The 13,222-nt window shown below is 35.8% G+C and overlaps 1 protein-coding gene across 1 annotated transcript in view; it reads left to right on the top strand.

The window, feature by feature from the left end:
* The window catches only part of CSMD1 (CUB and Sushi multiple domains 1), a 1,882,041-nt gene that overhangs the window by 957,151 nt on the left and 911,668 nt on the right, over positions 1-13,222 (top strand).

Genomic DNA, 13,222 nt, shown 5'->3' with positions numbered 1-13,222 from the left:
AATTTGGATGTAAAGTGTTGATGATGAAGTTATGGCGAATGCAAGGGAGTGATTTAAATGATAGCCATGAAATCTAAGGATAGCAAGGGAAGAAATGAAGACATGAGGGAGCTAAGGGGAGGAAAGTGGGAAAGTCGCAGTACTGGGGAACTCTAGGTCCGGTGGTGTCAAAGAATTATTGGAGTGCAAGTGTTGAGGAAGTGACCTGGAAATATAGAAGGTGGAGGTCTGGGAATGCACCTCACCTTGCAGCTCTGGAAACTGATCACTTACTGGTACTGAGAACATTAATGATAATGGTGGAGAAGAATGATAGAATTGGAGCTGGGATTTTGGAAAAAGGGTAAAAAGAACTGAGAGGCCAAACAGAGATGATCTAGCTTGTTATTGAATTCAGCATGTTCGAGACAAATGTAGAGCTGGAGAAACTGAGTCAACCAGACAAAAGTCTCCAGGGAGGAATAGGGCCGCCCCAGGGATGTTGTAGATGATTCCGGGGAAGAAGGTGTTAGATTTTGAGGACAGAAGACTTCAAGCCAGGGCACTTTAGGAAGGAAAGAACAAAAGTTGTCTGGAAATCATAATGAGATAAACGTGGGTGGATATGCAGTCCAGCTCCAGGAATAGTGGTACTTGGGCTGTGGATGCAAAACTTTGACCTTTGGCAGAAGTACATGCTGCACCATCCTCAGCAGATGTCTGATTCCCATGAGAAAGAAGTGGGGGTGGGTACCACAGAAGTGGTTGAGATGCAGGACATTTTTGCTGATAGTTGACCTTGAGTTTCAGAGGACCTAGCAGAAGGGTGTTAAGAGATTGGCATAGGGACCAGTTGGACATGTGAGCTTGGGTGATCTTTGAGAGGATGCAAGTCTAAAGGGATGAATGCTTCTTGCCCTGTCTGCCCTGAACAAGGATGAAGGATGTAAGAAGGTACTCTTGTGATGGTCTCAGGTGAAGGTGCGAAAACAGTAGCAGTACCTCCAGGGCCCCTTTCATTCCAACCCTTGGAAAAAATGGAAACCCGGAGAAGGAGGCTGTATCCTGACCACAGAGGTCTGTGTATCTCTCTTCCTTCTGGAGCCACCACTAACTCTTGGTTGAAGCAGTGTGCAGACTTGGAAGGGCAGTCTTATTCAAATCAGTGATAAAAATGCTCAAAATAATTAAATAAGCTATCACTGAACAATCACACATGCCAAATTTGGGAAAATAATAATAGTTATTTTTATTGAGTAGTTAGTATTTGCCTGCATTGTTCTAAGCACTTTACAGCTATTGGTTTATTGAAACTTCAGTACAATCCTATGAATAGGTGCCATTATTATTGTCATTTTAAACTAACCAAACTGAGGCCCAGAGAAGAGAAGAACTTGTTACACAAAAGTGGGAGAACTCAGATTCAAACCCAGACAGTCTAACTTGAGAGTTTGTGCTGGCGCCAATATTCTGCATAGCTTTAGGAAATGTGTGTTAGAGAATATTGCCTAATATTAGAAATTCAACACTATAAAGATCTGTGCATTTCTTTTTTCTTACCAGGGTATTTTTCCATATAATTTTTAAAATTGAGAAGAAACTATGTAAGCAATTGCATACCCTGCATTTTATACATATAATATTCTAACTCAGGAATTTGCTGAAGCAATGTTATGAATGCTTGGTAAACACTGTGAGGTTGTATGGTTTGGGTGCATGATACTTTATTTAATGATTTATCTGTTGTTAAACATTTAGTTGGTTTCAATTTTTCTTTATGATAAATATGGCAGAGTGTGTCTCTAAATAATGTTTTATTCCATATTTTGAATCATGCCCTTAAGATACATTCCTAGCAACATTTATACCCAGGCAGGGCTTATAATAATTTTAGAGTTTAGAATAAAACTTTTTAAAAGTTTTGAAATTCCTTAGGGGAAATAGCACACTCTGATTTCTGCTTACAGTTAGAATTATTTTCCCCACTTACAGAAATCAGTGGATTCAAACACATCTTTTATTAAAAACCTTATCTTCTTCTTGGATTAACTTCATGGCATTCAAACTCCTTTTAGCTGTCGAATTTTTTTTTTTCAAATGCAAGATTTTGTGAAACTCAATATAGGAAACCAATTTAAAGAAATGATTGCTCCGATAGACATATGGTGTGGGGGCAAAGCCCAACCAACCACTTGGCTCTTTTGCTACTTACACCCTCTGGCTCCTTCACATGGATGTCCTAGAAACACAACGTTTAAAATATGGACTGGAGTGACTCGATATTCATTTTATTAAAAAATATTTTAATAAATTTTTTGGAGTATAGTTGACTTACAAAATTGTGTTAGTTTCAGGTGTACAGCAAAATTTATGAGTTATACATATACATAAATCCATTTCTTTTCAGTCTTTTCCCATATAGGTTATTAAATGTTATTGAGTAAAAATAGTTTGTGTGTGCTAATTTTTACATTCAAGTATTTACCTGGCAGTTTTGAACCTAATTTCATTTCTTTCTGCATAATGTAAAAAAAAAAAAAAAAAAAAAAAAAAGAAAGAAAGGGGGTTGGGGGAGAGAAAGGATGGAATTCTAACTAGCATTTACTTAATTAGATCCCTTGGTTTTTCAGCCTCCAAATAAAAAATTCCTCAGGATATAGCAAAATTAATACTAGAGTAAAAATTTTGATACTTTTGTACTGCTATCAATGTCCAGGGATAAAAGATACATATTAATTTTAATAGTATTATTTCAATATTGGCTAGAATTATTTAGTTTACATTAATGGTTACTTGTTTATTTTAATAAACTTTACTTTTTATATGTGATTTCTAATTTTATGTTTGATGTTTAACTATGGAACTGGAAATAATTCTTCCCATTGCCAGGAAGCGTGCTTATAATCTCCTTTTTTTAATGTTTTGCTTTGATTATTTTGCTTTCTGTGCCTGCCTTGACTTTATTTCTTGCTGAAGTTTCCATGATGGTCTGCTGAGAATTAAAAGAAAATTTCTGGATTTGTGGCTCAGCGATGTGCTGAAAACAAACAAAGCAAAACAAACAGCCAACTAAACCCCTCCTGGGTTGCTACAATGAAAAAACTTTCTCCTTGGCAATTAATTTTTATCTGAAATATCTCTATGTAGAGGCTTGCTGCAGTTTTTAATAGAATATTATTTTATGTAAATGTCATACTTGAAAATGCATCATATTTCTATGACTAAATTAACTTACTTTTCTATTTCTACTCTAAGAAATGATATAGTTTGATGCCATGCTTAGCTCCAGAGATATATTTTCTTGTAGTCTCATTACTCATACTAAATATGAGTAAAGGAGTGAGTGGAGGCTCAGTAGAACAGCTCTAAGTACAGGAAATGCCAAGTCATTCACATCATGAGGGGGAAAAACAAACAAACAAACAAACGAAACAAAACAGAAGGAAACTTTACTGAGTTCCAAGCTACTTCCTAGGGACAGGGCACACCTTTGCAAGGCAGGCTCATAAAGCTTACAGACCAAGGCTTTGCACTTAGCAAAATGCTGAGAAGTAAAATGGAGCAGGATGAGGAGCAGGGAGTAATCAAAACGAGGTGCTAATTTAGAAAAGGCGGGAGTTCCCGTCGTGGCGCAGTGGTTAACGAATCCGACTAGGAACCATGAGGTTGCGGGTTCGGTCCCTGCCCTTGCTCAGTGGGTTAACGATCCAGCGTTGCAGTGAGCTGTGGTGTAGGTTGCAGACGCGTCTCGGATCCTGCGTTGCTGTGGCTCTGGCGTAGGCCGGTGGCTACAGCTCCGATTCAACCCCTAGCCTGGGAACCTCCATATGCCGAGGGAGCAGCCCAAGAAATAGCAACAACAACAACAACAAAAGACAAAAGACAAAAAGAAAAAAGAAAAAAGAAAAGGCGGACCCAGGACGGGGACTTATGAAGAGACCTGAAGGCAGAGGGAAGGTGCACCTCAGATAGGACCATGAGTGCAAAGGCTCTGGGGAAGCACACAGGTGGCTCTGGCCAGAGGGGATGAGGGAAGGTGAGTGGACAGAGACCAGGCAAAGCAGAGGCTGAGGTGGGAACTTAAGGACCTGGGGGGAGGGGAGCAGTCAGATCACCTGATGCTTCTCAGGTCCTGGTTGAATGGGATTTTATTCTGAGTGATGGAGTGGGAGGTTTAACAGTTTTGAATGAAAAGTTTTAAGATTCAGGTTAAATTTTAGAAGGATCAACCTGGTCAATTTGAGTGAAACAGATTCCAGAGAAAGGACTATAGGAAGATCAGTTTTAAATACAGGGGTGGGTGGTGTGTGTGTGTGTGTGTGTGTGTGTGGGAGTGTGGGTGTGTGTGTAACAGCATTAAGAGATGAGTCCAAAGGTCTGTGATTATATGTATAGATTTAAATACAGCTAATAACCTCTAGTTTTGAAACCTCTATATCTAATTTCCAAGTAAAACATGTGTTTTTACTATTTTATTTATGAATAAAGTATTAAGCACCTTGTGAGAGCAGATCTCAGAAATTATAAACTTATATATTTGAAAATATAATTTGTCATATAAAAATTTATCTCTGTCACACATGTATTTTGCATCAAAATATAATCTTAGTGTTAGAGATATGTTAAATAAAAGCAAATGTATTATATCTATACTGATTTTCAGGTATTTCTAAAAGAGATAAAATATTTTAGTTTTGCAAATTTGACAGCTGTTTCCTAATTAATTTTCCTAGCACACTTTATCAAAAAACCATGTAAACTGTACCAAAATGACAATATTTTCAAGTACTAATCTTTAAAATTATTTCATATAAACAGATTGCTTAATGGAGAATATATGTATAGTCTCCCTATGTTTTAATAAGTTTAAATAAATCAAATATATAATCAGTGATTAATCTCAATCCAAAGACAGAATATTACATAGCATTTTAATATGGTTTTAATTCCTCCTGTTAGAAAGGATCTGTATAATACCAGTGAAAAGAACTGGGAAAAGCACTAATTAAATTCATTTTTTTTGCCCCCCATGGAACAATTAGCAATGTCTGGAGACATTTTTGGTTATAACAATGGGATAATTTTGGCAATTAGTGGGTACAGGGTAGGATGGTTTTAAAATTCCTGCAATGCAAAGGACAGCCTCTCGGAACAAAAACATTACTTGGCTCCAAACGCCAATGGTAGTGAGGTTGAGAAGCGGTAATCTTGGTGTTATCTCTTTGTAATAATTTTAAAAAAGGATTTCTCCTTGCTACTCTACATTGTGGGAGATACCTGTAATAATGAGGTGTAGGTATCTCCTAGAAACAGTGAGGTCTTCATTCATGTACATTTCCCGAGTTGGTAACTGCAAATAGACTATGAGTGAATATTTTATGATTGTGGGTATCTTAGATTTTCATAATTTTCCTATGGAAATTGATGATGTCATTAAAAATAAGCACAAGGATATAGGAAACTATCTCTATATGTTCCTTGGGGCCTTTAGATGGAGAGATTTTTATCCTGAAATCTTAATGGCCAGTGTTACTACTGCTGCTGTACAAGTTTTACTATTACGAATGACAGAAAAAACAAAATCAGTGAATGCATATTGAACTATAGTAAATTTTCTCTCATGATGTTATAAATACCAACTATGTAACCCATTGTATTAGTCCAGTGCTATGGGGTAGAAGTGATGCCTTCATCCTCAGGTCCATCAAGAGACCAGCAATTGCTCTAGTAAAGTTCAATTATTTTCAATGTGTTGTTATTGAGCACTTAAAAAAAAAAAAAACTATACTTCAATAAAACTTTTAAAAATTAAGTACTTTAAAAAATTTTTTAAATGATATATGGTGAGATCCAGAAGTAATTAAAAGTTCATATCTGATTTTGAGACTATTTTTGGAGATTGTGAGAATACAGAGATTTGTTCTAAAGAACGGCTCCCTGGAGGCTAGGTCTCAAGACCTGCAGTCAGTAGGCTGGATCTAGGAGAGCCCATGGTATAAATGCCAGTCTGAGTCCATGAATGAAGGCAGGAGAGGTCTTCCCAGAGTAATGTGTAGCCAAGTGTCTGGGCACCCTGTAGTTCAATCAAGTAACAATGACACCTATAATGCCATCTGTAGCAACATGGATGCAACTAGAGATCTCATACTAAGTGAAGTAAATCAGAAAGAGAAAACAGATAACATATGCTATCACTTATATGTGGAATCTAAAATGTGGCACAAATGAACCAATCTACAAAACAGAAACAGACTTACAGACATAGAGAACAGACTTGTGGTTTCCAAGGCAGAGGGAGTGGGGTGGACAGGGAGTTTGGGGTTAGTAAATGCAAACTATTACGTATAGAATGGATAGGAAAGGAGATCCTATTTTATAACACGGGGAACTCTATCCAGTCTCTTGGGATAGAACATGATGGAAGATAATATGAGAAAAATAATGTATATGTATGTAGGATTGGGTCACTTTGCTGTGCAGCAGAAATTGGCACAGCATTATAAGTCAATTATACTTTTAAAAAAAAATGCCCCATGGGGGAAAAAAAATAGCAACACCTGCATTTTCCTAGCCTCGGTCCCACAAGAATAGACTCTGAGATCCTGAGTAAGGGCAAACCATTTATCTGGGAGGTGATTCAGGAAGCAAAGTGAGATAGTGAAGAAGTAAGGCAGGAGAGTGAAGAATAACAATGAGGTGTGTTTTAATAGAGTTAGTCCTGTAGCAATTGGTTCTAAGTTTCTTTAGAGTTATCTGATACTCCACATAAATTACACTTCACAACAGAGAAGCTGGGGTATTTACTCACAACACTTCATTCCCTCAATGTTTGTGGGTTACTTCTGAGTATGTTTACTCCCAAATACTCCCAGCATGTGCCCTTTCCTTGAAAAAACATGATCCTGATTCTCTAGAAGGGCCTTAGGAAGACATTTAGGCATGTGCATATACATATGGAGTGAGTGAAGGGATATTGGATGGGGCACTGGCTCTGTTTGCGACCCAAGGGCATGTGTAACACACACACACACACACTCCAGTTAGCACACCTGTGCCTAGAGTATACAGTCATTTTGCCAAATACATAGTATTTACAGGGAACTGTGTATCTCTTTGGTCATACTCAGTCATGTTCATTCATCTAAAGATATGAATATAGACACCTACTGTTATTGGGAACTGTCCTTGGTGATGATGTGTGGTGAAGACAAAGACTCCTGCAGCACACAGAATCATGGATGCAGACTTAGAATAAGTCATTTAGATGTACTGAAGATTTGTCCAATGGGACTGAGCATAAATGCTCAAATAAAATCTAGCGTAGTAACATTCCTGGATTCTCTCGATAACAAAAAAAATATGAATGGTGTTATAATCCATGATAACTAGATATGAGTTGTTGATCCCATTCTACACTTCATTTTATGAAAAAATATACATATGACCAGGTGTATGTGTAGATTAAAAAGCAAAACACAAGCTATTGTTTTACCTGTTGTTTTATCCATGTATTTAAAACAAAGAAAATATCAATTCTAAATTATATAATATCACAAGAACAGTGACTGCCCTTTGTACATTTTTCTTCGCTCTCTAGTCAAAATCCTATTGGTAAATTAGATTTATTTAGATCGACAAGGCATGGTTTCTCCTCTGAAGCCTTGCTAATGGCATTAGAATGAGCCCAGGAAAAGTTACATGATATTTGCAGCACATGAATATCTGTTCTTAGATATGTACATACAAAATCTTCTCAGATCCACAAACTTTACCATTCTATCTTTTAGGAATGTTCTTCCTCCAGCTCACTTCTTGACCACCTTCTCTATTTCAAATATTGCCTTAAAATAGCTTATATTCAGAGAATTATTTCATGTTAATTCATTTAAAGAGCACCTGGTAGATAATGAGTTTAGTATTTATTGAATGAACAAATGAATGAAGGTAAATACAAGGTTTTTTACAAAAGTCAAACACTAAGCCAATTCCTGGTGTTTTGGGCCACCAGCCATTATTCATGGAATTCAGTGAATTAAGAATTAGTACCTGTCCTGACCGCCCTATTTCTTATTAATTATAAAAACTGCTTCCTGACATGACTTTTTAATACAATGTTAATGTTTGCTTATATGTGATACATTGTTTTCAAATATTTAGTTGAAATAAATCAAGGGAACTTTGGCAGGGTTCCTCTTGTTTGAAGCAGGAATAAGGCAGCATATGTGATAAAATGTAATTTATCATCACCATGCTATTGGAATAAGAGTCTTGTGAGGTACTTTGTGTGTCTGTAACAGGTGGTAGAGGGCATGTGCACCACTGCACTGTGCACATATATTCAAAGTTTCAGACATGCCTCTACTTTAATTTTTGGCAAGTACAATGAATATACCTATAGGTTTGAAACTTTGAAGGCTAATCATCTTAATCCTTCAAACAAGGTAATTCATAGAATTTATTGGAACCCAGAACGTATTGCAGAGCTGTATTCTTTGTGGTATTCTGTGGAAAGAAGGAACATCCCAAACAAGTATGCTTTCTTTTATAGCAGCAGTAGTTACATGGTAATTGTGTATTGCTATAAAATTATTTTTTCTCCTCTATTTTATAAAATTGACACCAAAACTCAGATAAATAATATATAGGTTAGGTTTTTTTTGTTGTTTGTTTGTTTTTTACTGCATAAGCGATTTTCCTTTCCAAAAATGTACATGGCAGAATTTATTTTAAAACAACAATAATAGCATCCCTGGTATATTTTAAATATATAGTTTATCAGTATCTGAGATATAAAATACCCTTTCAGGAAAATATTAATTCTGCAAAGTTCTACATACATAATAATAAGGCATTTACAATTTCATTCCTTTATCTCAGGAAATTTTTTATTGAACTATTTATTTATAAACCTTAAATAATTTCTTTAAATCACTCATATCTCATTATTGTAATGCCCCAGTTATTTCAAATATTCTATACCTTCGACAGTCTATATTTTTAAAATACAGTCTAAATATTAAATGTAAACATATGCCTTAATATAGTTCAGTTTGGTTTGCTTTGGCACAAAGCAGAAGTCAACTTTTTAAAATGTTTTGCAATGGGGTGTTTATACTGGATTAATTTTAATTCTACTTAGTTGATCATGTTCATATTTGATGACTTCCTTAACATTCCCCTTGTGCATTTTTTATAAACAACCAGAACATCACTTTTGACAACTCTGAAATAGGGTTAATAGCAACAATTTCTCATATATTTTTGAAACAATTCAATTAAAAAGTGCATATAAAGAACTTGTGCAGAATAAAGCACCTAAAATGTTCTCAATAAATATTAGACCCAAAATCAAGTAACTTGTTGAGGAATGAACATTATACATTTATAATATCTTTCATGTATATTGTCAAATTGCCTAAAGTTTCATATCAGTATACATCAATATAAGGAGAATAATTGTCAATGCTGCCCTTAGGTATTTTCCATTGTATTTTTTGTCCTATACTTTAAAACATTAGGTATTTCACTATTGCTTTAATTTTAATACCTTTGATAAAAGATGTTAAAACTTGTCCTCTACTTATTCTTTCTGAAATTCCTTCTTGTATATGCATTATCTCTTTGCTATAGTATTAGAAATATTTCTCATGTGTTGTATTTTTGTTTTGAATTTTATTTTTATATATTTGTTTTGAATAAAATATATATTGGTATATTGGTTTACTTTAATGTTTCTTCTGTTTCAGTAACATTAATTATTTCTGTTTAGCTTAGATAATATATTATTTGAAATAATACAGTATATTTTATCCTGCTAATTTACCCATTATTATAGAGTTCAAACACTTTGATGTTCTATGCATTTTTTACGTGGCTGCTTCTAAATGAGTTTCAAATTTGTGTTTTTATTTTTTTATTTATTTATTTATTTTTTTGTCTTTTGTCTTTTTTTGTTGTTGTTGTTGTTGCTGTTGTTGTTGTTGCTATTTCTTGGGCCACTCCCGCGGCATATGGAGGTTCCCAGGCTAGGGGTTGAATCGAAGCTGTAGCCACCAGCCTACGCCAGAGCCACAGCAACGCGGGATCCGAGCCGCGTCTGCAACCTACACCACAGCTCACGGCAACGCCGGATCGTTAACCCACTGAGCAAGGGCAGGGACCGAACCCGCAACCTCATGGTTCCTAGACGGATTCGTTAACCACTGCGCCACGACGGGAACTCCAAATTTGTGTTTTTATTCCAAAGCAGTCTGTTAATACACTTCTCTCCCATAAACCTCCCATGTTATGTGGGTCCTTATAACACCCTAAACTCTAAGGAGAGAGGCTTCCTTTCTGTTCAGCCAAGGCTTTATCATTAAGTGATATATTAGGAAGAATGCAATTTAACATCTTTAGTGGCCAGCCTAGAAGATAAGTTCACAACTAAAATGATTTCCAATATTAACTAATTAATAAATTTCCTAAGGTCAAATGTGCTTTGAAAAATGTTTATTGTTTTACCTTTACTGTTATTCTACTTAGAGATTTGCATAAATCTGAACATGAAATCATTAATTTCTTTTAAGAAACATTTCCCCAGTCTAAAATGGTGAATACATTACCCATCCTCATGTTATTACATGCACAGATGTATAAAATATTATAGTTTAGAAAAAAAATTTTATTATAAAACTAGGGAAGAAACTGAAAGTTACAATGTTCTGTTGGAGAAATATTTGAAGCACCATTGCAGATGCTTTCACACATACATATTACCTCACTCTGTAATACAGTTTCCTATCATTGAAGTTTTTATCCAATAAGTGGTATGAATTATTTTTGTTTTGTTTGATATCATCAATCAGACTATCTTATGGTGATCTGTAATATTTTATATGAAATGCTGCAGTGAGAATTATAATGCATCCTGCATCTGTTTAGCCTGATGGAATTCTAACTATTACTCATTTTAAAATCTACAGTCATTGAAATATCTACCAGAGGAAACACAATGGTGATTGCAGCCTTGGAGAATTATAGTTGTTCATCGCTGCCAACTTCTTATATTTTCTTTCTCTTTAGTTTCATTTTCTATTCTTTTTTGTCTTCCTTATGCCACCACTCCTATCCCCAGCAAAGCTGCCATAAAAATTGTTCCAGGAGTTCCTGTCGTGGAGCAGTAGTTAATGAATACAACTAGGAACAATGAGGTTGCGGATTCCATCCCTGACCTCACTCAGTGGGTTAAGGATCTGGCGTTGCCCTGAGCTGTGGAGTAGGTCGCAGATGTGGCTCTGATCCTGAGTTGCTGTGGCTCTGGCGTAGGCCGGGGCTACAGCTCCCATTGTACCCCTGGCCTGGGATGCGGCCCTAGAAAAGACAAAAAGACAAAAAAAAAAAATTGTTCCAATTGGCTGTGCCTGTGATGGTCTCTCCAGTCTCATGTGGAATTGCTGAGCCAGAACTTACTCTCTAGCCTGCCAAAGTATGGCCCTTCTTGATCTGCTCACATCCTCACCTGAAGTCCTAGGAAAATCTAGCGACTGAGTGTCTCAACTCTCTCTTACTGGATTAAAGTAGGAGATGTAGCAGTGACAGTGGAGATGTTACCCAGTTCAACCATCCTCATGGTAAACAGAATGGAGATGTTTTGCTGAGTGGTCAGGTGATTTGAGCAAGGTTGAAATCAGCTGGTAGATACCCACACAGCTCTATCAGCTGATCAAATATTCATGTATCAGTTGACTCCACTTCCTAGAGTCTGGGAAAAACCATTTCACCCCAGCTCCATATATAACTTTTGCAAGTCATCAGATCTTCCAATAACTGAGCCACCAAAGGGATAAAGGCTGCAGGGCAGGAACCCCAGGCCTCTGTGCTGGAGCTACAGCTGAGGTCCGTAGTTGATATGTGGTGCCGGTGCATGTGAACTCTTGTCAGATAGGCTTAATATCACCTCTGTTTGGTCAAGGCTGCCAAGGTATTTTCCCAAAGAACCCAGTATTTTTCTTTTCCTATGCACTTTTAGTTTATGTTTGTTATTATGCACACAAATATATCTGTTTATAAGTCTTTAAAATAATAAACAATGCTTCAGGGCATAGGTTACAGTTCCAAAACTCCATAATAATTTGGTATCAGTTTTTCTCCTGGAACACTTGTAAAAAGAAGGCTTTTTGCCAGCGAGTTGTTACAGAGCTTTTGTGCATTCTTGACTCTCAGATTTAAATGAATAGATTTCATTTAATCATCCAACCCCAGCATTGAATTTGATAACTTAAAGTTTACTTGTCTATGACATTTTATCTTTTTATACAAGTTCCGTGACTCTGTTGTTTAGCACCTGTTAATATATTGAGATGACTTAATTTTATAGAGTATAATAAAATTATATCAATAAAACCTACATACGAAATAGAATTATATCATATATTATGTGTTAATGATCATATATATGATATGTTTGTATATAAAAAACTATATTACTATAGAGGTATCTATATATTTAAGTGTGTGATACATTTATATACACAGCTATTTTCAGTAATCAGTGTATATATCTGTTCCAAGTTATCTTGTCTAGCTGTCTAGTTGCACTAGCTGCCAAAGGCAAATCTCCTTATCTTGGTGTGAGATATCACTATAAATCACTCAAATTGCAGCACTGATATCCCTAATTGCTAAATACACTTGTCCCTTGGTATCAAGACAAGATTGGTTTCAGGACCCTTGCAGATACCAATATCCATGGATTCTCAAGTCTCTTATATGAAATGGTATAATATTTGCATATAACACACCCAGTCCTCCCATTTACTTTAAAGTATTACTAGAGTACTTATAATATCTAATACAATGAAAATTCTATGTAAATAGTGTCTTTATGTAGCTAACTTAAATTTTGCTCTTTGGAGCATTCTGGAATTGTGGGGGGTATATCTTCTATCTGTTTTTTGTTGAATCTATGAATGCACAACCTGCAGATACAGAGGCCCAACTTTGTACTTTTTGCTAAGATTATATGATGGGAGAGGGAAGGAAGAAAGGAAGTAGAGAAGGAAGGAGAGAGGGATTGAGTGAAAGAGAGAAGAACACTATTTATAGACATGTCCAATATTTATCTACCCAATATATATATAGTTAACTCTGTATAAAACATTTTGTAATCGATGATTATATAATTTTTTTAACTCTGTGGAAAATGTTACAAGATCCATTTCTCTTCAAAGTAATATTTATTCCAGTACTAATTTATACCCTA

The sequence above is a fragment of the Sus scrofa genome, chromosome 15 (assembly GCF_000003025.6).
Source record: "Sus scrofa isolate TJ Tabasco breed Duroc chromosome 15, Sscrofa11.1, whole genome shotgun sequence".
NCBI lineage: Eukaryota > Metazoa > Chordata > Mammalia > Artiodactyla > Suidae > Sus > Sus scrofa.
This window is presented reverse-complemented; position numbering and strand designations above follow the sequence as displayed.